Genomic DNA, 27495 nt, shown 5'->3' with positions numbered 1-27495 from the left:
CGGGACGCCTCTCTCCCGAGCACAGGAGAGTTGAACACCTTCCTCACCTCCGCCATGAAATCTTCCAGATTATAGCAAACGCGGATTGTTGCTCCCAAACAGCTGTAGCCCAGGAGAGTTCCCTTCCAGACATTAGTGTAATAAGATACGCTATTTTTGACATATCCAAAGGGAACGAAGATGGCTGTAGCTCAAAAATAAGTTAGCACTGGAAAGAAACACCGGGCAGGTTCCATGATCCACAGCATATCATTCCGGAGATAGTAAACAGGGTTCTCAGGGAGTCGTTGTAGGCTGAACAAATGAACCACTGGTAGGGGGGTTACAGAGCGACTGGGAGGTCTCAGATGTAGCATGCTGCCTGTGAGAATTCACGGAACTGCTCCATCAACGCATTGAACCCGTGGTCGTGGCGTTCCGCCAGAGATTGGAACCCTTTCATTAGGTTCTGATGTGGCTCCTCATGGTTTTTTAATGGTAGCTACCTGCAGGGAGACAGCGTGACGGAGCTGGTCCGAGTCTGCTGGGTCAATCATGGCCAGTTCGTACTATAACGACACAAGATGAGACCCAGATGCAGACACAAGAGGCAGATGGTTCGAGTCTCTGATATTTATTGACCAATGAGGGGCAGGCAAGAGGCAGGTTGAGGACAGGCAGGAGTTCATAACCAGGTCAGTCCAAACGGTACAGTGGGGCAGGCATGCTCAAGATCAGGGGCAGGCAGAATGATCAGTCAGGCTCGAGGTCAGGGGCAGGCAGAATTGTCAGGCATGTGGGCTCAGTGTCAGGGCAGGCAAAAGGTCAAAACCGGGAGGACTAAAAAAGATGGACTAGGAAAACCGCTGGTTTTTATTTCACCTTTATTTAACCAGGTAGGCTGGTTGAGAACAAATTTTCATTTGCAACTGCGACCAAGATAAAGCATAGCAATTCGACGCATACAACAACACAGAGTTACACATGGAATAAACAAAACATAGTCAATAATACAGTATAATTTTTTTTAAAGTCTATATACAGTGAGTGCAAATGAGGGAGTTAAGGCAATAAATAGGCCATGGTGGAGAAGTAATTACAATATAACAATTAAACACTGGAATGGTAGATGTGCGGAAGATGAATGTGCAAGTAGAGATACTGGGTTGCAAAGGAGCAAGATCAATAAATAAATACAGTATGGGGATGAGGTAGATAGATGGGCTGTTTAAAGATGGGCTATGTACAGGTGCAGTGATCTGTGAGCTGCTCTGACAGCTGTTGCTTAAAGCTAGTGAGGGAGATATGAGTCTCTAGCTTCAGTGATTTTTTGCAGTTCATTCCAGTCATTGGCATCAGAGAACTGGAAGGAAAGGCGGCCAAAGGAGGAATTGGCTTTGGGGGTGACCAGTGAGATATACCTGCTGGAGCGCATGCTACGAGTGGGTGCTGCTATAGTGACCAGTGAGCTGAGATAAGGCAGGGCTTTACCTAGCAGAGACTTATAGATGACCTGTAGCCAGTGGGTTTGGCGACGAGTATGAAGCGAAGGCCAACCAACGAGAGTGTACAGGTCGCAGTGGTGGGTAGTGTATGGGGCTTTGGTGACAAAACGGTTGGCACAGTGATAGACTGCATCCAATTGGTTGAGTAGAGTGTCTGAGGTTATTTTGTAAATGATATCGCCAAAGTCGAGGATCGGTAGGATGGAAGGTTTTACGATGGTATGTTTGGCAGCATGAGTGAAGGAGGCTTTGTTGCGATATAGGAAGCCGATTCTAGATTTAAGTTTGGATTGGAGGTGCTTAATGTGAGTCTTGAAGGAGAGTTCACAGTCTAACCAGACACCTAGGTATTTGTAGTTGTCCACGTATTCTAAGTCAGAGCCGTCCAGAGTAGTGATGCTGGACGGGCGAGCAGGTGCGGGCAGTGATCGGTTGAACAGCATGCATTTAGTTTTACTTGCATTTAAGAGCAGTTGGAGGCCACGGAAGGAGAGTTGTATGGCATTGAAGCTCGTCTGGAGGTTAGTTAACACAGTGTCCAAAGAGGGGCCAGAAGTATACAGAATGGTGTCGAATGGTTGAATCGGCAAGACAACAGGCAAACAGAGAACACAGGTATAAATACACTGAGGGTCAAAGGGAAGATGGGTGACACCTGGAGAGGGGTGGAGACAATCACAAGGACAGGTGAAACAGATCAGGGTGTGACAATTTTTTAAATTTTTTTATTAGTCCATTATTGACATACAGTACATACAGTAGTCTCAAAATGTTTTGCATGTCAGCGATCAAGTTTTCAAGATATACAACTTTCAAAATATAGAAATACAGCCGGTATGATGCATTTTGGGACTATATCAACAATGAACTAATGAAACAACTACCAAAAGATTTTATTTTAATGTTCCCTGTGTTCATCTCTATTTGCTACACTGACATTACCATGTATTGCTGATCTCACTTTGGCCTGAGAATAGAAAAGGGGGTGAGCAGTTGCACAGTTACAAAAAGAGAGGCTGTCACTTACAGTACGTGGAGGAACTCATCAAAACCTTTCAGTGATCTGACGGCCTTTGAAAAATTTGCGTGCATCAAAAATGTCAAACGACTCAACAAATTATTGTTCACGTTCCAGTGGAATTGCTAGACCCTGATCCCTCATCCCATGTCAGCCCTAAGAAAGCATTTTAAGTTACTTCATCCGCTACCTGTGGGCACGGATCAGTGGGAAATGTATTGGTGCTTGAAATACAGTATTGTGGAGGTCAGCGGGGGGCAGCTCTTTGAGGTGCAGATATTTCACCTGCTCTGGTGTGTTTTGCAGAGGGTCCGTAGCTAGCTGTACAGGGTACAGAGCCATGCAGCTCAGCCCTGCCACTGGAGGATATGACTCAAAAGCCCTGTCTCCATGGTAACACCACCCAGTTCCACAGGCATGAAGGGCATATTAGGAGATTGAGGTTTTGTGTAAGGACAGAACTCTCATCCTGAGAGAGAGAGAGAGAGAGAGAGAGAGAGAGAGAGAGAGAGAGAGAGAGTGTATATCTGTCTGTGTATGTGTCTGTGTGGGGTGTGTGTATAATAAAGGGCTAGTCATGACAAAGGCATTCTTGACGTACCAAGGCATAAATAGTGAATGACAGTACAAGATGACCGATCTCTGTAAACCTTTCTTCACACCATTAAAGTGCTATTAACCTAATGATCCCTTCAACTTGAAAGAACTGTGTTTAATGTGTTTCTTTTTCAGAGCAAAGATGTATGAGTCCAGAATCAGATTATCAATGCATCTTTACAAGGGCTGGATAATTATTCATTTTGATTATAGTGTAGAGTCAAATTATAATTTGCATTTCAGAGCGCCTCTCATCAGATTTAGCTGATTACATTATCATAGAGGCTTCATCTGCCTAACAGAGAGGCCTGGTACTGGCATTCGTATTGTGGTCATAATCTGGTTGGAAATATGAAAAGTACTTATTTCCTGCCTGCCAAAGGAAGGTGTCAATAACTTGTCTCATAATTCAAGAGCATCATGACTCTCTTTATTGTTACTTTGTGCCACATTTGCTCCCTCTCCGGCCTCTAGGTCACCAGGCTGCTCATTATGGCGCACCTGTCACCATCGTTATGCGCACCACTGCATCATCAGACTCACCTGGACTCCATCACTTCCCTGATTACCTTCCCTAAATATGTCACTCCCTTTGGTTCCTTCCCCAGGCGTTATTGTTTCTGTTTCATATCTGTGCGTTGCTCGTGGGTTCTTGTATTAGTTTATGTTTACGCTCACTCCCTGAACTTGTTTCCCGACTCTCAGTGCACTCGTTACACTTTGAAGAAGCAAAAGACACATTTTGACGTTCTTCACTTAGTTATTAGTTGAGCTTTAGATCTGAGACTTTGTAATGTCATTGTAATGCTCTCACATGGATTCTAAGCTTATGATACAAATCTGAAAGCTTAGGGATTTTAGTTGTTTTGGATATGATGAGCATGTTCAAACAGGTGTGAGTTGGATCCACTGAAAATGTGCTATGAAAGCAAAACAAATGTCATAGAGCTATCTTTGTGTTTTGGTTGCTGTGTAGGTTTTAGTGTGAAGTTAGGTATGTAAGCCATGTATGAGACCACAGGCTGTTTATTTTCACATTTGTCATGTCATTCCATAGTCATGTCTCTCTCATCAGTGGAGCTTCACGGGGAGCTGCTAAATCATGAACCATAACAAATGTCCTCTCCAGAGGTAACTGTGGGACAAGACACTCCATTCTCTCTCTCTGTCATTCTATCTTTGTCATTTTTTCTCTCTGTTATCTCTCTGTCATTCTCTCTATCGCTCGCTCTCTTGTATGCAGGCATGTGCACCGCCGTGCGCACACACACTATTACCAGAAGCTGAGATAGTGAATTTCACATTCTGACAAGACCATGAGAGTAACCAAGATGGGTCAATTCAAAATAGATTAATTGACAAATGCTGCCCTGGTTAAGGCATAAATCAAACACAATATGTTAAAAGGGGGATATTTTGGAGACCCATAGCTAGACTGCCAATGTCAAACTTGACTAAAAGGAGGTTGATCTGGAGCTGTAATTACTTCACACTGCTAAGGAACTTCTGGATACTGGAGACATGAAACGCTGAGGGCTTCTTACTCCTCAGGCCTTTACGCACATTAAGGGTTGCAACAAAGTACTTCTTGTTTGAGCAAATTGAAGGGAGAGAAATAACTACAAATACGCAGTTCTCTTGATTTCCTGGGGAACTATTATCATCTATTCACCTAATAGCTGAGATGTATCACTGAGACACTAGGGAGATACCGTAATCCTCTGTATTGTTCATATTGTCCACATGGCTTGTTGTGTCAACCTGATGAACAACCACAGCTGGGCAATGGCAGCCTGTATCAATATCACAATCTCTAAATAATCAGTCATACTTTAAACTACTGAGATGGGGCTGGTTCATGGAACTTTGCTCCAATAACACAACAGTGATAAATCAAATCAAAATCAAATCGTAATTGTCACATGCTTTGTAAACAAGAGGTGTAGACTTACAGTGAAATGCTTGCTTTCGGGCCCTTCCCAACAACGCAGAGTGAAAAATATAGAAAAAAAAGCAACATGAGGAATAAAAACAATGAGTAACGATAACTTGGCTATATACACAGGGTACCAGAACCAAGTGGATGTGTAGGAGTACAACGTAATTGAGGTAGATATGTACATATAGGCAGCGGTAAAGTGACTATGTAACAGAATAGATAATAAAAAGTAGCAGCAGCATATGTGATGAGTCAAAAGAGTTAGTGCAAAAAGGGTCAATGCAGATAGTTAGGAAAGCTATTTTGGTAATTATTTAGTAGTCTTATGGCTTTGGGGTAGAAGGTGTTCAGTGTCTTGTTGGTTCCAGACTTGGTGAATCGGTTCCACTTGCCATGTGGTAGCAAAGAGAACAGTCTGTGACTTGGTTGGCTGGAGTCTTTAACATTTTTTAGTGCTTTCCTCTGACACCGCCTTGTATAGAGATCCTGGATGGCAGGGAGCTCTACCCCAGTGATGTACTGGGCCGTACACACTACCCTCTGTAGCACCTTGCGGTCGGACGCCAAGCTGATGACATACCAAGCGGGGATGCAGCCAGTCAAGATAATCTCAATGGTGCAGCTGCAGAACTTTTGAGGATCTGAGTGCCCATGTAAAAAACATTCAGCCTCCTGAGGAGGAAGGGGCATTGTTGTGACTTCTTTACGACTGTGTTGGTGAGTGTGGACCATGGTAATTCCTTAGTGATGTGGACCCAAGGAACTTGAAGTTCTCGACCCGCTCCAATTCAGCTCGACGATGTGGATGGGGGCGCGCTCGGCCCTTCGTTTCCTGTAGTCCATGATTAGCTCCATTGTCTTGCTGACGTTGAGGGAGAGGTTGTTGTCCTGGTACCATACTGCCAGGTCACTGACCTCCTCACTATAGGCGGTCTCATCGTCGTCGGTGATCAGGCCTACCACCGTTGCGTCATCAGCAAACTTAATGATGGTGTTGGAGTTGTGCACGGCCACCCAGTCGTGGGTGAACAGGGTGTACAGGAAGGGACTAAGCACGCACCCCTGAGGGGCCCCAGTGTTGAGAGTCAGTGTGGGGCCGGCCCGTCAGGAAGTCCAGGATCCAGTTACAGAGGGAGGTGTTCAGTCCAGAGTTCCTAAGCTTAGTGATGAGCTTGGAGGGATTTATGGTATTGAACGCTGAGCTGTAGTCAACGAACAGCATTCTCACATAGGTGTTTCTTTTGTGCAGGTGGGAGAGCGGAGTGTGGAGTGCAATAGAGATTGCGTCATCTGTGGATCTGTTGAGTAGGTATGCAAATTGGAGTGGGTCCACGGTGTCTGGGATAATGGTTTTGATGTGAGCCATGACCAGCTATCAAAGTATTTCATGGCTGCAGATCTGAATGCTACGGGGCGATTGTCATTTACATACCTTGGCATTCTTGGGCACAAGGACTATGGTGGACTGCTTGAAACATGTACACACCGTTCAAAAGATTGGGGTCACTTAGAAATGTCCTTGTTTATGAAAGAAAAGCAAAAAATAAATGTCCATTAAAATAACAGAATTTGATCAGAAACACATTGTTATTATTGAAAATGACTATTGTAGCTGGAAATTGAATATTTTTTATGGAATATTTACATACTGGTCTACAGAGGCCAATTAGCAGCACCATCACTCCTGTGTTCCAATGGCGCGTTGTGTTAGCTAATCCAAGTTTATAATTTTTAAAAGGCTAATTGATCATTAGAAAACCCTTTTGCAATTATGTTAGCAAAGCTGAAAACTGTTGTTCTGATTAAAGAAGCAATAAATCAACATTTGTGGTTTCGATTACAGACTCAAAATGGCCAGAAACAAAGCCCTACAATAGTCATTTACAACATTAACAATGTCTACACTGTATTTCTGATCAAATTGATGTTATTTTAATGGCCTTCTAGGCAGAGTTCCAGTGTCTGTGTTCTTTTGACCATCTTCATCTTTTTTTTTATTGGCCAGTCTGAGATATGGCTTTTTCTTTGCAACTCTGCCTAGGCCAGCATCCCAGAGTCACCTCTTTATTGTTAACGTTGAGACTGGTGATTTGTGGGTACTATTTAATGAAGCTGCCAGTTGAGGACTTGTGAGACATCTGTTTCTCAAACTAGACACTCTAATGTACTTGTCCTCTTGCTCAGTTGTGCACTGGGGCCTCCCAATCCTCTTTCTATTCTGGTTAGAGCCAGTTTGCACTGTTCTGTGAAGGGAGTAGTACACAGCGTTGTACGAGATGTTTAGTTTCTTGGTTATTTCTCGCATGGAATAGCCTTCATTTCTCAGAACAAGAATAGACTGACTAGTGTCAGAAGAAAGGTATTTGTTTCTGGCCCTTTTGAGCCTTTAATCGAACCCACAAATGCTGATGCTCCAGATACTCAACTAGTCTAAAGAAGGCCCGTTTTATTGCTTCTTTAATCAGAACAACAGTTTTCAGCTGTGCTAACATAATTGCAAACAGGTGTTCTAATGATCAATTGGCCTTTTAAAATTAGAAACTTGGATTAGCTTACAACGTGCCATCGGAACACAGGAGTGATGGTTGCTGATAATGGGCCTCAGTATTCTTATGTGGATATTCCATTTAAAAAATTTGCTGTTTCCAGCTACAATAGTCATTAACAATGTCTACACTGTATTTCTGATCAATTTGATATTATTTTAATGGACAAAAGATTAGCTTTTCTTTAAAAAACAAGGACATTTCTAAGTGACCCCAAACTTTTGAACAGTAGTGTAGTTATTACAGATTGGGTCAGGGAGAGGTTCAAAATGTCAGTGAAGACAGCTGGCAGCTGGTCAGCACATGATCTGAATACACATCCTGGAAAACCATGTGAATTTTAACCCGTTTAAAGGTCCTTCTCACATCGGCTACAGATAGCGAGATCACACAGTCGTCCGGAACTCCTGATGTTCTCAATCATGGTTCAGTGTCGCTTGCCTCAAAGCGACTATAGAAGGCATTAAGTTCGTCTGGTACCAGTTATCCAGTAATCCAGACACTGTGGAGGGTTCCGCTGATCCTTTGGGAGCCCATTGATAAGGACATGACAACCTCCTGGAGGATGACATCATCAAGCCCATTGACACCTTGCCATGAGTCTCAAACCTGGTCGTTGTGCCCAAGAAAAATTCCGATCTTCGGATCTGCATGAACCTCAGGGCCATAAACAAAGCGATTATTACCGATAAGTACCTTCTATAACCCATTTTTATGGGTCCACGGTATTCAGCAAACTGAATACATCTTTAATCAGAACAGCAAACTGAATACCGTGGCACATGAGAGATGAGATCTCACTGTGTTCATAACACACAGGGGACTGTTTCGGTAAAACGTGTGCCATTCGTACTCAGCTCCGCACCCAACTTTCCAGAAAATTATGACTCTTCTCCTGGCAGGCATCCCTAGAGTGTATATATATCAGGATGATATTGTGGTGCATGGTGCATCACAGAGCACGAATCTCGCTTGCAGCAGGTGTTTCGTCAGCTCTTCGAGAATGTGTCAAAGTGGAGTTCCTTGGATCTTGTCCCATGTGGATGCCATTCTCACCTTGCCTGAACCTCAGTCCGCAGCACAGCTGGCGTCATTCCTCAGCATGGCAATATGCTACTTACGGTTTCTTCCAAACTACTCTGGGACAACCACTCCTCTTCGACGGCTTCTGAAAAATGACGCACCATGGACATGGACTCAGGACTGTCGGGATGCTGTGCAGGAGCTCAAGGTCCAGCTCATATCGACCCCAACAGTGGCCCACTTCAACATATCAGCACAAACGATTGTCACCTGTGATGCCTCGGCACTCGCCCTTGGAGCTGTTTGTCTAAACTGTTTGGCTCAACTGCATGGAGCGGCGAGTGGCTTTTGCTTCATGGGCCTTGTCTCCGACTGAACAAAAGTACTCTGTGGGAGAGCGGGAGGACCTGGTTTGCACGTGGGCGTGAGAGCGCTGGCACTTGTACTTGTACAGCAGACAATTCAAACTGCACAGACCATCAAGCCCTCACAGCACTGCTGGCCACAAAGGGCTCCGGACACAAGCCTCTACAGCTTTTCAGATGGGCAGACCGTCTGTATAATTTCGATCTTGAGTTCACCCCGGGACACCTCAATGTTGTTGCTGACCTGCTGTCCTGAAGGATCTCACCTGCGTCAATGGTGTGCATGGAAACAGAGGGTGACGCAACAGAGGGGGACGACGACAACTGGGTCCACATGCTTCATGGCCCACTGGAAGCTATAGTCACAATGTAGGAACTCAGACAGGCATCACAGGGTGACAAGCTGCTCACAAGGCTTCGCACCTGCAACAGGGAAGGATGACCTGCTATGGTGGACAGAGACCTACTGCCATTCTACAGGGAGAGAGATGAGCTCTCATGCTGGAAAGAAGCATGCATCGCCAGAGGACATCACACACTGATTCCAGAGGTCCTGAAATCGTGAGCACTTCACATGACATATGAGGGGCACCTGGGCATCTTTAAGGTTAAGCAATGATGCAGGGACACAGTCTGGTGGCAAAATATTGACAGAGACATTGAGTCCCTTGTGAAGGACTGCACAGTTCTGCCGGTGGGGGTTGCCCTGCACCATTACGACAGACAATGGCCCCAGGTTTGTCTCAAATGATCTGTCTGTGTACCTTGAAAAGCAATCCATCAAGCACATCTGGACTGTTGTGTGCCGCCCTCAAGCAAACGGAGGAGTGGAACGCTTGAACAAGACCCTGAAGGAAGGAATACAGGCCTACTTGGCTGAGAGACAACCTTTTGATGTGACTCTGTGCCTTCCACTACTCCACATCCAAGCACTCAACAACTGGGGTGTCTCCTGCCTCCCTGATAATTGGCAGGGAACTGAAACTCCTTTTGGACTGTCTCTACAAAAGAACAAGCATGCTGCAGCAAGGCAAGACTATGTTGGAGCGGCACAGCAATGGATGAAACAACATTATGACATCTCACAAAGTGAAACAAACAAGCCTGAAGGCCCAGGACTGGGTGCGGATCAGGACTGACAACCGTCGGAACAAGCTCTCCTCATTTTGGTCCTAGCCCCTGAGAGTGGAACGACAGCTAGAGCCTGCAACATGCCAATTTTAGGATGGATCCCGCTGCCATGCAAATCACCTTAGAAAGGTCCATTCGCCTGTGGGGGATCCTTTCCTGACCCGTATGTTCACAATTCACAATGGGCAGGAGCAAGGCCAAGGGGCTCATGCACCTCCATTCTATACCAGGCTCAGTTCAGGTCCCTTCAACCAGTCAGGCCTCAAATTCCTGCAGTTCCCCTGCCACCAGCCACACCTTTGAACACTGGGAGACCCCAACGAGTCATAGGTCATCCCTCGTGGCTTAAAGACTATGTGAACTAGAGAGGGGAGGGGGGATGTTGTGTTCAGTCATATAGTGTTGTAGCTCAGTTGAGTATTGAATACTGCTGCTTTAAGAATGTATCAGGCACGTTGTGTGTAAACGGAGGTGTGAGGATGAGTGAGTTTTGTATGAGTTGTTAACATGTTGATCTGAAGTAAAAACGTTGAATTGATGTGAATATGGACAAAATGAACCAGAGTTGATCACCACATCCTGTCCTCCATCCATGGGTCTACCAACCAATGTGCTCATGTTCTATTCTCTTTAGAACACCTTACGTTGTACATCTGCAATAGGCCACAATGATGCTCTATTTCTGAAATACCATACATCATATGCAGCCTGGGCATGAAATTAATGTAAAATACGAGAGCAGAATTAGCTCAAGCAAACCTTTGGTGGCCGAGATAAGATAAGCAGGGAAATGGTATTAGCTATGGTAGAGTGGTGGATTTAGCTAGACCCAAGATGTATATTACTGACTTTGCATCTAATGAGTCCAGTAAAATACATTCTTGGAAATGTAAATAGTCTGGTAAAACAAGAACATTTTCCTTTGGCTCTGAAGCGAGAAGACATTCTGTATAACACTCTAGGAAGATCTCAAGACCCCTACAAAGATACACAGACAGAGCAGGCTGTGAGAGCTAGAGAACTCCAGTGGGATTATGTGGGACATTGCAAAGGGCCAGGCAGGGAGGGTATAGCGATAGGGTAGGGGATAGATTAAACATTATAGGCTGGTTTACAAAGGAAGTGGCTGTCATGGTGAATGATTTAACTGACCTAAAGCTGTGGATTAGTAATTATCAATCACACACCATTGCCTCACAGCTTCAAGTCACGCTCAACCACCCAAGATAGCTTGCTAAAAGAATTGGCAACATCTGTCCGTCAGAGGCAGTGATCTACTGTATGTTGCCCTTCAGATGGCCCCACCTCCTAATAGTCTCCAGGGTTTATAGATTTAGACTGTGCTGTCATCAAATATCTCTGATGTTATATATAGAGTATGAGCTGTGAAGGAGCTGTGTATAGTAAGCGTTTGTTTGCAGCAGTGGTGATACAGTACATAACTCTAAGCATATTATTTATAGGGTGTGGCATCTAATGGACTGTCAGGGTTTTGCTAAGAAAGACTATGGATAATGTGGCAGAATTGGGTTACTAAAGTTCACTCAAGCAGAGTGGAGTGCAGACTTGTTGACGGAGGACGTCTGGACTCTGGGTATTAGCATGCAGTGGGGCAGTGCTGCAGACCAGACAGCTGCCTGGAGTCCAGAATAACACAGCGATTTTGGATAGACACTGACTGGCTCAAAAATATTGTAGTTACAACTGTGATTTTGAGTGCTGTGACTTTCATGCTGGAGAGCCATGACCTATATATATATTTGTTTCTGACAAGATGTAATTTAAACATAATTTACCAGCTGCTATGTGTTTGGTTTGATGTATCATATTTCCCTTCATTAGTAATTAGTGCGTAAACTAAATGTCCTTACTTTCTGTCAACATTTCTCGTTTTTGAAAATAAAAAAATGTAAAAATATGTTGCAATGAAAGTCGAGTTAAGATGTCATATGATTCATAATGTCCTTAAACCTCTTTTAAAGTGAGTTATTACAAATGGTACATGTAAACGGACTGCTCTTTATAATAACTTAACGTGACTCCCTTGTTGAAACAACACCCTCAGTCACTCCATTTCATTGTACATTCCCTTGAACGGGTCAGGGTTATTATACAGACTGTGTTCATGATTGATCAAAGCATGTAATGTAATCACAAGAGGCTTCCTCTAGTTGTGTACACTGTATCAGAGCATGCTATTTTAAATGGCTTTGCACTATCCTTTACCAGTATGTAGCAATTAGGAAAATGACACAACTAGTGGTGTGAATACTGTGTGTGGATCAGTCTCTTTAAATAATATACAATTATTTTGACATCTATGAAAACTAGTCTCCTGTTCAGCTGTTGACATACAAAACAACATGTTTTGAAAGAAGAGAGGAAAGGGCAGGGTGAAACATGATAGTGTGAGAAGCCTCAGAGTTGTCACTGACCCAGCTTTGATTTAACATGCCCTTTCTCGTGTGTCTCAGAAGGTCTTATGTCACAAAGCTAAGAGCTCTTCTCCTTTTCTCCTTCCTCTTTCTCTCTTCTTCATCTTCCCTTTGAAACGCTGTCCTTCAGTCTGCCTGCCTGTCAGATCCATCTGGCTCAGCCACACCACACTGCTCCTGGGGTATTACACTCCTGCACTACACAGACCATGTCAGACACTGATGCTATCCTATCACCACCAAATCCCACCTTTTTAACACAATAACAAAAATACATAAATAGCCCCTCTTATTATTATCATAATTGCCTGAGTGACTAATTGCCTTTCCTTTTTCAAAGTTTAGTTTTCACTTTCTCTGGTATCAAGAGGCATTATCTTGGCTGGAGAAGATACCCTTCTATTAAGTAAATATCTTAATGCCTTACCTTTCAGGGAAAAAATAGAGATGAGACATATAACACACACAGAACAATGATCCAGAATTAAAGGGATGTTGTCAATCACACACACACAGAACAATGATCCAGAATTAAAGGGATGTTGTCAATCACACACACACGCAGAACAATGATCCAGAATTAAAGGGCTGTCGTCAATTTTAGGGCGGCAGGTAGCCTACTGGTTAGAACGTTGGGCCAGTAACTGAAAGGTTGCTGGATCAAATCTCCGAGCTGACAAGGTAAAAATATGTTGTTCTGCCCCTGAACAAGGCAGTTAACCCACTGTTCCCTGGTAGGCCGTCATTGTAAATAAGAATGTGTTCTTAACTGACTTGCCTAGTTAAATAAAGGTTAAATAAAATAAAATCAATAATGCTAACAGACCTACACCGTATAGGTTTATGTACAGATTTTAAACATGCAAGCCAAAGTCATACCAAACACGAGGGAACAAAAATTCCCTTATAAACTCTCATATCTGCACAACATGACAGAAATAATATAACCAGCAATTCAGCAGACACGTTGACATTTATTTACAGCTGTCATTGATGTGGAGAAACAGTTTTTGCGGAGATTGTTGAACTTGGAATGGAAGTGCATCAGTGTGAAAAACATCTACATTCTGTACAGTGATATTTAACGGCTATACAGAGGCACTAAGGAGACTCAAGTCCATGATATATGGCATGAATGAGTGTGATATAATGAGGTATATACATACCAGTGGAGGCTAATGGAGACAGGCCAATCCCATAGCCTGAGATGAGTTACAGAGAACATATGAGCGAAAAGGATATGACATTTATAGCTCTATCATGGAAATGGATTTCGCTAGTCATAACCCCCAAGACTGTCAACATCCCTTTAATTCTGGACGATTGTGTTGCATATGTATTATTGATGAGATCTCTTCAATTCTGGATTGTTGCACTGCGCGTGTGTTATTGATGAGATCCCTTTAATTCTGGATCATTGTTCTGCATGTGTTCTTTTTTATTTATTTAACCTTTATTTAACTAGGCAAGTCAGTTAAGAACAAATTATTATTTTATAATGACGGCCTACCCCAGCCAAATCCTAACCCGCCGCTCTATGGGACTCCCAATCACGGCCGGTTGTGATACAACCCAGGATTGAACCAGGGTCTGTAGTGACGCCTCTAGCACTGAGATGCAGTGCCTTAGACCGCTGTGCCACTCAGGAGCATTAGGGTGGTCCTGTGTGGCTCAGTTGGTAAAGCATGGCGCTTGCGAGAAAATGTGTCTTGTAAAAATGTATGAACCTAGTTTTAATGAGGGGCAGTGACTTTGAACTGTGATATCATCCGAAAACAATCAATGGTAACATAAGTCTGGGGCCTGGGAAGGGATATGTCTATGTTGATCTGAGCACACATACACACAGGGCCAGTGGTGCCAAGGAAACGGCCTCAGAAAAAAACTGAAATCTAATCTGTCCCCCTAATGCACTTCAAGCCACAGTATTAAAAGCATTAGATGCAATTCAAACTCCATTACCCCACAACTTGTCCTTCCTCCAACTTCTTCACATGGGGAGATAATAAGCATTCAAAAGCATTGAAATGTTACTAGAACATTTAAAGCAGGCGAATGGGCTTGTTTTTAAGATGTTTATTACTATGTATTATTTTTTTCATTCTGAAATAAAAATGTCTCCTCCCAGCATTTCGTTTTCTTTAACCTTCAAAATGTCATAAGATTGAATCAAGCAAGTACTGCCATGTTCAGGCAAGGGAAGCATAGTGTAAAATATAAACCTGTGCTGTACTGTATGTTTGGTTTACACAAAGCAAATGTCACATCCAGTGTTACACCCAGTTGAAAACATTGCAGACCAGTTTGCTCACCATACCCCCCAGATGTCGAGCCATATGTGCGCTATCACCAGAGCATGGATAAAACCTCAGGACTTTACAGCATTACACGTGTTTTATCACAGATTTGCTGTGTTTTCTCTTGCAATGGGAGATTACCGTTCACATAAGACACTAACCATCTGTCTGCCGGCCAATAGAATGGGGGATGTTTCTCTGTCTCTATGGAAAACACAAACACAGTCTGCTCTGTGGGGGAAACATATACATGCGTCGAAGGACATATAGTCTTGATCGCTATTCTAGGAATTCACATCACCAAGACTAGCTGGCTTTGTGTTTCTCATTGACTATTAAAATAACACTGCCAGTCTCATATAGCCCATTCGGAAAGTATTCAGACACCTTGACCTTTTCCACATTTTGTTACGTTACAGCCTTATTATAAAATGTATTCAATTATTTTTATCCTCATCGAACGACACACAATACCCCATAATGACAAAGCGAAAACAGGTTTTTAGAAATTGTAGCAACTGTATTAAATATAAAAAACAGAAATACATTATTTTCATAAGTATTCAGACCCTTCGCTATGATATACCCTTGTTTCTACAAATTGATTGGAGTCCACCTCTGGTAAATTCAATTGATTGGACATGATTTGAAGAAAAACAACACACCTGTCTACATAGGGTCCCACAGTTGATAGTGCATGTCAGAGCAAAAACCAAACCATGAGGTCGAAGGAATTGTCCGTAGACCCCCGAGACAGGATTGTTTTCAAGGCACAGGTCTAGGGAAGGGTACCGAAAAATGTCTGCAGCATTGAAGGTCCCCAAGAACACAGTGGCCTACATCATTTTTAAATGGAAGACATTTGGAACCACCAAGACTTTTCCTAGAGCTGGCCGACCAGCCAAATTAAGCAATCAGGGGAGAAGGGCCTTGGTCAAGGAGGTGACCAAGAACCTTATGGTCACTCTGACAGAGCTCCAGAGTTCCTCTGTGGAGATGGGAGAACCTTCCAGAAGGACGACCATCACTGCAGCACCCCACCAATCTGGCATTTATGGTAGAGTAGCCAGATGGAAGCCACTCCTCAGTTAAAGGCACATGACAGCCCGCTTGGAGTTTGCCAAAAGGCACCTAAAGGACTCTCAGACCATGAGAAACAAGGTCTCTGATCTGATGAAACCGTGATTAAACTCTTTGGCCTGAATGCCAAGTGTCACGTCTGGAGGAAACCAGGCAAAACTCATCCTCTGGCCAATACCATTCCTACGGTGAAGCATGGTGGTAGCAGCATCATGCTGTGGGGATGTTTTTCAGCAGCAGGGACTGTGAAACTATTCAGGATCAAGAGAAAGAAGAACGGAATAAGGTACAGAAGCTCCTTGATGAAAATCTGCTTTAGAGTGCTCAAGTCCTCAGACTGGGATGAAGGTTCACCTTCCAACAAGACAACAACCCTAAGCATACAGCCAAGACAATACAGGTGTTACGGCTTTCTTCCGTTGAAAGAGAGTCGGACCAAAATGCAGCGTGGTAAGTTAGATACATATTTAATGATGAAGAAAAAACGAACAAAACAAAACAACAAACGTAACGTGAAAACCTAAACAGTCTATTTTGTGCTAACACACACAGAGACATGAACAATCACCCACAAACACACAGTGAAACCCGGGCTACCTAAATATGGTTCCCAATCAGAGACAACGATAATCACCTGACTCTGATTGAGAACCGCCTCAGGCAGCCATAGACTTTACTAGACAACCCCACTCAGCTACAATCCCAATACCTACTAAAACCCCAATACAAAAACACAACACAAAATAAACCCATGTCACACCCTGGCCTGACCAAATAAATATATAAACACAAAATACTAAGACCAGGGCGTGACAACAGGAGTGGCTTTCGGGACATGTCTCTGAATGTCCTTGAGTGGCCCAGCCAGAGCCCGGACATGAACTCGATCAAACATCTCGAGAGAGAGACCAGAAAATAGGTGTGCAGTGACGCTCCCCATCCAACCTGACAGAACAGAGAAGAGTGGGAGAAACTTCCCAAATACATGTGTGCCAAGCTTGTAGTGTCATACCCAAGAAGACTCAAGGTTGTAATCGCTGCCAAAGGTGTTTCAACAAAGTACTTAGTAAAGGGTCTGAATACTTACGGAAATGTGATATATCAGTTGTTGTTGTTTTTTATACATTTGCAAAATAATCTAAAAACCCGTTTTGGCTCTGTCTTTATGGGGTATTGTGTGTAGATTGATGATGGGATTTTAAAAATATATCTGTTTTAGAATAAGGCTGTAACGTAACAAAATGTGAAAAAAGTAAAGGTGTCTGAATACTTTCCAAATGCATTGTATGTCAGATGTAGGGTAAACATGTTTTATTTATTTATTTATTTTTCACCTTTATTTAACCAGGTAGCGACTGCGACCTGGCCAAGATAAAGGAAAGCAGTGCGACACAAACAACACAGAGTTAAACATGGGATAAACAAACGTACAGCCAATAACACAATAGAAATGTCTATATACAGTGTGTGGAAATGTAGTAAGATTAGGTAGGTAAGGCACTAAATAGGCCATAGTGGCGAAATAATTACAATTAAGCAATTAAACACTAGAGTGATAGATGTGCAGAAGATGAATGTGCAAGTAGAGATATTGGGGTGCAAAGGAGCAAAAAATAAATAACAATATGGGGATGAGGAAGTTGGGTGGGCAATTTACAGATGGGCTGTAACCTTTCGGTTACTAGTCCAACGCTCTAACCACTAGGCTACCTCTCCGAAGTCAAGGATCGGTAGGATACCCTCGTAAAACTGACTATGTTCGGCAGCGTGAGATAAGGATGCTTTCTTGCGAAATAGGAAGCCGATTCTAGATTTAATTTTGGATTGGAGATGCTTAATGTGAGTCTGGATGGAGAGTTTACAGTCTAACCAGACACCTAGGTATTTGTAGTTTATATATTCTAAGTCAGAACCGTCCAGAGTAGTGATGCTAGACGGGCGGGCGGGTAGGGGAACTATCGGTTGAAGAGCATGCATTTAGTTTTACTTGCATTTAAGAGCAGTTGGATGCCACGGAAGGAGTGTTGTGTTAAACACAGTTTTCAAAGAAGGGCCAGAAGTATACAGAATGGTGTCGTCTGCGTAGAGGTGGATCAGAGAATCACCAGCAGCGAGAGCATCATCATTGATGTACACAGAGCAGAGAGTCGGCCCGAGAATTTAACCCGGTGGCACCCCCATAGAGACTGCCAGAGGTCCGGACAACAGGCCGGACCTGATTGATTGCTTCTGTGGACGGGTGTCTTTTATACAGGTAACAAACTGAGATTAGGAGCACTCCCTTTAAGAGTGTGCTCCTAATCCCAGCTCGTTACCTGTATAAAAAGACACATGGGAGCCAGAAAACTTTCTGATTGAGAGGGGTGAAATACTTATTTCCCTCATTAAAATGCATATCAATTTATAACATTTTTGACATGCGTTTTTCTGGATTTTTTGTTGTTATTCTGTCTCTGTTCAAATAAACCTACCATTAAAATTATAGATTGATCATTTCTTTGTCAGTGGGAAAACGTACAAAATCAGCAGGGGATCAAATACTTACAGTTACAGTGAGGGAAAAAAGTATGATAATCACCTTACATGCCATTTTATGCAGCACAAAGTGTCACATTATTAGACAGACATGCAAAGATTTTCAACATGCTTGTGAATCATTGGCTCATGTTTTGCATAGTATTTAGTGATTGAGATTCATATGTTCTGCATGTTGACTTCATCCTTTCACAGATTCAGTGCAAGACTGGATGATTGCATAATAAACTGCAATCTTTAGATTTTTGCCCTTTAGAATGTTGCCGTCATTGAATACGCCTTTATTGTTGACCTGTCTCAAATGACAAGAAGGAAAATCCTAAGGACTCAGCAGAGTATTTTTAGACACATGGACCTAACAGTTACAGTACCTTCCTCACCCAGACCCACAAGAGGAACACACCATACTATGCTGTACATGAAAGGTTGACCAACACACTTAATCTCCTTAATGTTAAACTTTCTTTCTGCTGTGTCTGTGAAAGTAAAGTTGCAATCTGCAACTTCTTTCTCAAAGTTGCAAAGTGGATGCCAGTAAGGTAATGTTGTTTAAATATTCATCCATTCTCTTAGATCCACTGTCTGGCTTGCCTCCAAATAAAGCAATGCTTGTTAATAGAAAAAGGCCCTTGAAACGTCCTCCAATACAATACACTCAGGGGCATGACATTTCATTAATATAGTGTACTTATCGGTCCTCTTGGCATGCATTTTATAACTCATGTACTTGTCTCGTTAGAAGCATTATTATTTATGTTCTATCACAGAGGTATTATCATTAATCTCATAAATCTCCTTGGCAACAGGACAAACTTGAACAGAATGATAAGAAGTGGTGATTGCCAGTATGTCAGTGTGACTCTTTGTCTTGTAACTTCCTTTTTGCTGCTTCGAAATTCTGTATAAGTATAACATGTTATTTAACAGGACATAAATCGACATAAATCGACACATGAAGACAAATGCTTACACTTTCGTCTTTTCCACCTACTTGTTGATCTTGTCACAGAAGACCTTGAGATTGTAAAATGTCAACATTAATTGGCATTACTGGCCACGTTACTGGTCAAGACTCCTATTAATTTTATTTCCACATTCAGTTTGTAGATTAACTGTAAAGTAATGTGTCAATTCTAGTCCTTTGTCCCACATTTCAAGCAATGGATTGTATGTTGGTATTTATAAGGATTATACAAATCCTTATAATGTAAGGATTATAAAAATCCTGTTTGAAGCACATTGTTTAATGTCATGTAGCAGTGTATTGGGTGGAGCACAGCATATGAATGTCAGCCGCCTGTGGCATATAAATTGCATCAGGGCCATTCCATATGATCCATGGAAAGAAAGAGAGACAGTAGTATAATGTATACAATCGACCACTATGATATGCATTGGTGAAATAATATAATATGAATTGTATTCATAAGACTAGGTGACAGTCCAGTCCTTTAAGCACCACAAAAGTGCCATCTTTGTTTATCAAAAAGGATTGGCAGGGAATAGCCCCATTGTTCTTTTGCTTTTATAGTAAATCCAAATCTAAAATGAGAGCAGGCAGAATGAGGACGCATGTATGACCAGTGTACCATATAAGGTGATGACAGATATACAGTGTAGAGTGTTTTATTAGATCTAGATTTGTCTGTGTATGAACAATCGCTCTCATCAATTCTGGTAATACAGTGATGCATCTGCTTCTCCGAGTGTAACAGTGCTGGTACTACCTGGCTGTAAGCAGTACATATCTGGACTTGCTGACTCTTTTGATATGATCTCTAAATTTACTGAGCAACTTTACAGATCCAGACTACAAAGTTGGACTTAATGAAAAAAGGTTGTGGTGCATAACTGAGTCTCTTTGGACGCTCTGCCTACTTTACTGTGGTGCTAGGTCCAAGATGCCTTGGTACTATAGCTAAACAAACAGATTTGACCATCTGAAAGCCCATTTCCTCAATTAATCTTGAGTGATGGATCACTTTTCTCATTCCTTTCCTCAAACCACTGATGGAAAGGATGAGTTCGCTCAGCAATTTAGTTGCTGACACAGGTGCTTCCAAAGCATATTAGCTCTAGAAATGGCCATTCTCCATGTATACTACCTGCCCTCCAGGACACCTACACCACCCGATGTTACAGGAAGGCCATAAAGATCATCAAGGACATCAACCACCCGAGCCACTGCCTGTTCACCCCGCTATCATCCAGAAGGCGAGGTCAGTACAGGTGCATCAAAGCTGGGACCGAGAGACTGAAAAACAGCTTCTATCTCAAGGCCATCAGACTGTTAAACAGCCACCACTAACATTGAGTGGCTGCTGCCAACACACTGACACTGACTCAACTCCAGCCACTTTAATAATGGGAATTGATGGGAAATGATGTAAATATATCACTAGCCACTTTAAACAATGCTACCTTATATAATGTTACTTACCCTACATTATTCATCTCATATGCATACGTATATACTGTACTCTATATCATCGACTGTATCCTTATGTAATACATGTATCACTAGCCACTTTAACTATGCCACTTTGTTTACATACTCATCTCATCTCATGTATATACTGTACTCGATACCATCTACTGTATCTTGCCTATGCTGCTCTGTACCATCACTCATTCATATATCCTTATGTACATATTCTTTATCCCCTTACACTGTGTATAAGACAGTAGTTTTGGAATTGTTAGTTAGATTACTTGTTGGTTATTACTGCATTGTCAGGACTAGAAGCACAAGCATTTCACTACACTCGCATTAACATCTGCTAACCATGTGTATGTGACAAATAAAATTTGATTTGATTTGATTTGATACAGGATGGGGCAGAGGCAGCTGAGAAGCAAATGAGATGTTTTTGTACCAGCAGATGAAGGCCCCTTCAGACTCATCGCTTTACCCATTAGCCAGCCAGAGCAGGGATGCCTGGGAAGTCAGTGACAGGGCGAGGTGGGCCAGGGAGAGCTACGTCATTGTTTTCTGCCAATGTCAATGGTCAACATGTTTAATGTATAACCCGTTGTACACATAGCTGGATAAATATATACAGTACACATGTAGAACCCTCTGTGGGAAAAGGTTCTACATGGATCCCCAAAAGTTTCTACCTGGTACCAAAAAAGTTTCTAAAAAGTGTTCTTCTATGGGGACAGCCAAATAACCCTTTTAGGTTCTAGATAGCGTGTACATAATTGTTACCATTGGCCATGTAGCCATGGTTTTGGAATAAGACATTTTATAATCAGAAATATGTCATGTTTATCTGAGACTTTTATACTATAAAAAATCTGGCTTGTATGCTCCCATGATCTTGGTCCTGAGAGGACATTCTCAGATGAGGACACTCTCAAATGAGGGCCCGTATCTACCGTACAAAGCATCCCAGAGTAGGAATACTGATCTAGCATCTATCTCCCTGTCCTGCCCCCACTCCCCTCTCTGATTTTTTGTTTTCTCTCAACAAATCATTTGGCGATAGCAACATCAAACAAAAACACAAACAAGAAATTATCTGGAAACGAAGACAGTGAAGAACAAAGGAAGGAACAGGGTGTGCTTAGGTGCACAGTTATATCACTTTGTCTTCTATTGATTGCACCCCAGCCAGATGACCGGTGGTAATTGGCCTTGTTCTGAAAACACAATCCTATCCCTGTTCTCTCTCTGCCATCATTAGAGCAATGACGTTTTTGTTGGAGGGATGAATAGGAGAGAGGAAGCAGCTAATTTTGAATAATAATAATAGAGAGAGAACAGTGTCTCATTCTGGATTCTCTTTGAGCCATGCACCCACTAATCTCACTTGCTCTTTGTCTTGCGCACACAGTGAGTCTGGTGCACACAGTGAGTCTAGTGCACACAGTGAGTCTGGTGCACACAGTGAGTCTGGTGCACACAGTGAGTCTGGTGCACACAGTGAGTCTGGTGCACACAGTGAGTCTGGTGCACACAGTGAGTCTGGTGCACACAACTGCAGCGGCAGTTGACTCCTGGATCTCTCATTTTGATTTGCAGTTGAAAAACACTAGAGACTCCTTGTCAATGAATAAGCCACACGTGTTTGTTTAGACCGATAAGAGCAGTGACTTCAGTCGTGAAAGCTTTTCATTAGCATTTAATTATTCGACGCTGAAGCCTTTGTTTGGTCATCGGTGTTCACGCAGAGGCCTTAATCTTCAGAGGAGTTAGCTTCCAGTGTAGCATTACACAGCATCAGCGAGACATTCCTTAGCTCAATTAGCACTATCTGGATGTGCTTTTGAGATTTCTGAATCTCATTTGCACAGCTGGTTAGATTTGGTGGGGTGCAGAGACACAATGGGTGTTCCTCAAAATACATACTACCATGCTCCGAGCACGCAAATTGGAGCAAGGGAGGGTCGGAGTATGAGTCCAAATCAAAGTATGCGAAACAGAGCACAGAGGGCACTTCTTGAATGCGTACTCTGCTTGTACATATTTTGAAGCATGCATCGATGCAAGCTTCAACGGAAATGATGAAAAGAAATATGACCTTGGCCTTAAAGAGGAGTTTGACTTGGAACCGTACTTATAGATTAAACAATTCTTAATTGTGTTTTTTTAATCTGATTTTGCAGGTTTTGCTACTTACAAAGCATGTAGAGGTCTGTAATTTTTATCATAGGTACACTTCAATTGTGAGAAAAAAAAGAAAAAAAATCCAGAAAATCACATTGTATGATTTTTAAGTCATTAATTTGCATTTTATTGCATGACATAAGTATTTGTATGCTTTGTAAGTAGGAAAAACTGCAAAATCGGCAGTGTATCAAATACTTGTTCTCCTCACTGTATATAGTATCTTCCACCCCCACCTGGGATATGGATGCCTGATGAAGACCTAGGGGTCGAAACGTTGTTAATAAATATCACCTGGGTGCATGAGCAGCAGTGTGCGGCATTTTCCTTTCTGTTTTCTAAGAAATATTATGAATTATGCATATTTTCTTGAAATCAATGGTGGCCATTATATGAGCTGAAGCAAGAGACAATACACTGACTTCAGAATGAAATGTTGCCTATTGACATTTTATCTTGATTCGTGAATAAATACATGCTGTGTTCATTTTGGCATAGTTAGCTGACTACAATACCCATTGTAATGTGCGTAGGTCATAAGCCCAAAGTAAGTCAATGGAGCTAACTGTCTAGCTAGTACTGTTAGCTAGCCAGACAGCCACCAATAATTGTTAGCTAGCTACTCACAAAGAATTGACATGTACCTTGGATAGGTCATTTTCTGTTCATTTTTGCCTGTTGTACTTTCTGGTTAGCTACATTATTACGATTCACATATAGCTAGCTTATAGTTATGAAGTAAAACGTTTGCTTTGTGTATACATGGTTTCGTCTCTATTGTTGCCATTGTCCCGGCTGGAAGAAGGCTCAGGGAATGGGGAGATGCAGTGTGAGGTAATACATTATAGGGAGTGTGTGTGCTTCTCAAATTAAATGTTTTATGCATTTTCCACACTCTCATCCTCACAAGAACGTACTCAAGAGAATGTCCTCGGCAAATTCACTTGGCGCATGAGAGTGTGGAGCACGGTAGTATTGTCACATGTGCTCTCTCTCCGGCCTCTAGGTCACCAAGCTGCTCACTATGGCGCACACCTGTCACCATCTTTACGTGCACCTGCACGTCTTCAGACTCACCTGGACTCTATCACCTCCCTGATTACGTTCCCTAAATATGTCACACCCTTTGGGTCCTTCCCTAGGCGTTTTTGTTTCTGTTCCAGTGTCATGTCTGTGTGTTGTTTGTGTTTCTTGTTTTGTATTGAGTTGCGTTTATTTATACCTCTAGTGACACCCCATCCCGGGTCCGGGAGCGTAATCATCGACTGACACTAATTAGCATAACGCAACAGACATAAATATTACTAGAAAATATTCCTATTCATGAAAATCACAAGTGAAATATATTGAGACACAGCTTAGCCTTGTGTTAAACACCCTGTCGTCTCAGATTTTCAAAATATGCTTTACAGCCAAAGCAAGACAAGCATTTGTGTAAGTTTATCGATAGCCTAGCATAGCATTATGTCCAGCTAGCAGCAGGTAACTTGGTCACGAAAATCAGAAAAGCAATCAAATTAAATCGTTTACCTTTGATGAGCTTCGGAAGTTTTCACTCACGGGACTCCCAGTAAGATAGCCAATGTTCATTTTTCCAAAAATATTATTTTTGTAGGCGAATTAGCTCCGTTTGTTCTTCACGTTTGGCTGAGAAATCGACCGGACATTGCGGTCACGACAACTCCGAAAAATATTCAAAATTAGCTCCATAATATCGACAGAAACATGGCAAACATTGTTTATAATCAATCATCAATGTGTTTTTCAAATATCTATTTGATAATATATCCACCGGGACAATTGGTTTTTCAGTAGGACCGATTGGAAAAATGGCTACCTCTGTATTTTACGCGAGATTCACTCTGAGAGCCATCAGGTGACCACTTACACAATGTAGCCGCTTACGGGTATTCTTCAACATAAAGGCATAAAACTACGTCACAATGCTGTAGACACCTTGGGGAATACGGAGAAAAAGTAATCTGTCCCATTCACTGCTCAATAGGGACGCATTGGAACGGCAAATTTTCAAAACATGAGGCACTTCCGGATTGGATTTTTCTCAGGCTTTCGCCTGCAATATACTCACAGACAATATTTTTACAGTTTTGGAAACGTTAGAGTGTTTTCTATCCTAAGCTGTCAAAAAAAACACATTGCTGTAGCATAAATAAGAGAGTTCAGGGAACTCACTGCAGTTGGTTTTAGATCTGTACCTAATGCGGATAGGACGCTACTGAAAATTAGGATTAGTTACACAAACAACACAATAATAGACAATCAGCCTAAAGCTGGATTAAAGGACATGATTGGCAGTGGGTTATTCACCATTGTGAACTATTGATTTCATCATAGCCTGAAGTTAAAAACATAATTAATGAGAACTACAGTTATCCAGTGCATGAAAATGTAATCAGTTTCTTCAGTTCTTCAGTATCTTCAGAACATTTATGCCTACCTAAGCAACATGAAGGGTTCATGACTATGACAAACACACACGGCCCTCTTTTTGAATGGCTAAGGTAGACTGTGACAGTATATGTCTGCATTGTGGACTGAGTTCTGAGACACACTCACAAACACTCACACATACACACTCATTTGATGCCTTGAACAAAGGTAAAGTCTGAGGCCCTGTGTGGTTTAACTGCCAGCTCTGGCAAAGGGTTGGGAAATTGCTCATTCAGGGGGAAAATAGCGGTGAGTTTCCTGCTGTCAAGGTGTCCGCTGCTGGGAGAGATTAGGGAGAGGCGAGGGGTAGTGAAAGCACCCCCTGGGCTGAGAGGGAGGGTACGGCTAACGGTAACGGCAGGAGAATTGTAATGGGACAATGTCATCTGAGGTACACCACCGCGGGATGTAGAGACCGTACAGACCAGGCATAACTACAGGAGAAAAAGACTGGGCATTGGTTTTTTTTATTCCAGAGGAATAAAATAATAATAAAAAAAATGATTCTCATATTTCTCAAATGAACAGCAAATCTGGTTTTAAAAAACAGGCAATGCAACACCTCACGGCACAACGCCTCTCCCCTATTTGACCTAGATAGTTTGTGTGTATGTATTGATATTTAGGCTACGTGCCTTTTTACCAATTGATGTAGTTCTGTTCTTGTCTATTAATGTTCTGTATTATGTCATGTTTCATGTTTTGTGTGGATCCCAGGAAGAGTAGCTGCTGCTTTCACAACAGCTAAAGGGTATCCTAAGAAAATACAAAAAAATACCAACATCTATTGTCAGCACGTATTCCTGATGGAATACGTACTGACAATAGCTCTTGTCCAATTCTGACTGGTCCCCTTCCCTGCAGCATCACTCAGTCATCTTCTTGTCATTCACTTCATCTGAGGAGGACAGGATGAACTCTGCATAATTCACATTCCACTGAATCTTTCAAATGGTTCATTTGCTACATACAGTAGATACCATACTACTGTATATGACCTGATTTTACTCCACTCACAGCCATTTCTCATTCTTGTGCCGTATACTGAATGAACATCCAGAACATAACATTCGAACATAATTGCATTGCATTGTTATTTGAATTCATCAGTCTCTTGATTGTTTCTGTCACATCTGGACATGAAAAACCTTTGGCTGGACATGCACACACCCAGCCAGCCATCATAACCCAAGGTGCCCCTGGGTATTTGATGGTAGATGCCAAACAAGCAGAAAAATAATAAACATAATGATGATTTGTATCCCAGTTGTTGACCTAATGAAGGCTGGTCTCAGTTGGTTCTTCTTGCTGTGATTTATCGAAGTAATTTCCCTCTCAGACCAGTGGGAAGGCAGAGAGTGGCCTCAAGCTAATTTCATCACCTGGTGTGTAGCAGCAATCTCATTGACTAGAATTGGCAGCCTTGCCTGCCTGTCTACTTTAAGAATTTTCGCATTTTCATCTTGAGTTAAAAATACATCCTTTACCTTTGTCAATATTGTTTATAGACTACATCGACCTCACTCATCAACATTTAAATAATGATGATATTGTCAGTTGATGAGAAAAGTTAAGGGAGCCAATATTTTTGATTCGCAATATGAAAAATATATACAACAAATCATAGTTTAGTGCTCATATTTATTGATATTATACAAGCTATTATACAAGTGATTGTCAGACATCTGCATAGGATAAATAAATAATGTTGTGGCACAGCTGTATTTTAGTTTGTTTTCTGGACAGTAGAAAATTGAAAGTGCTACTCAAAGGAGAATAAAGCTCTATTGAAATGCACAAGGGGGAGTATTATATAAATACTGTGTATTCCACTATGGTAATTCACTCAAAATAAACATGACCCGTGAACTGTAATTGAACTGTATAATAAGTTCAGTCATATGTAGGTGTTGCCTACTAGACAAATTTGACTAGAGCTACGTATCACAACATTATTCATATCCTTGGACTGGCCCTAAATA

This window comes from Oncorhynchus tshawytscha, linkage group LG13 (assembly GCF_018296145.1).
Source record: "Oncorhynchus tshawytscha isolate Ot180627B linkage group LG13, Otsh_v2.0, whole genome shotgun sequence".
Taxonomy (NCBI): domain Eukaryota; kingdom Metazoa; phylum Chordata; class Actinopteri; order Salmoniformes; family Salmonidae; genus Oncorhynchus; species Oncorhynchus tshawytscha.
The sequence above is the reverse complement of the archived record's forward strand: the minus strand, read 5'-3'. Positions refer to the sequence as shown.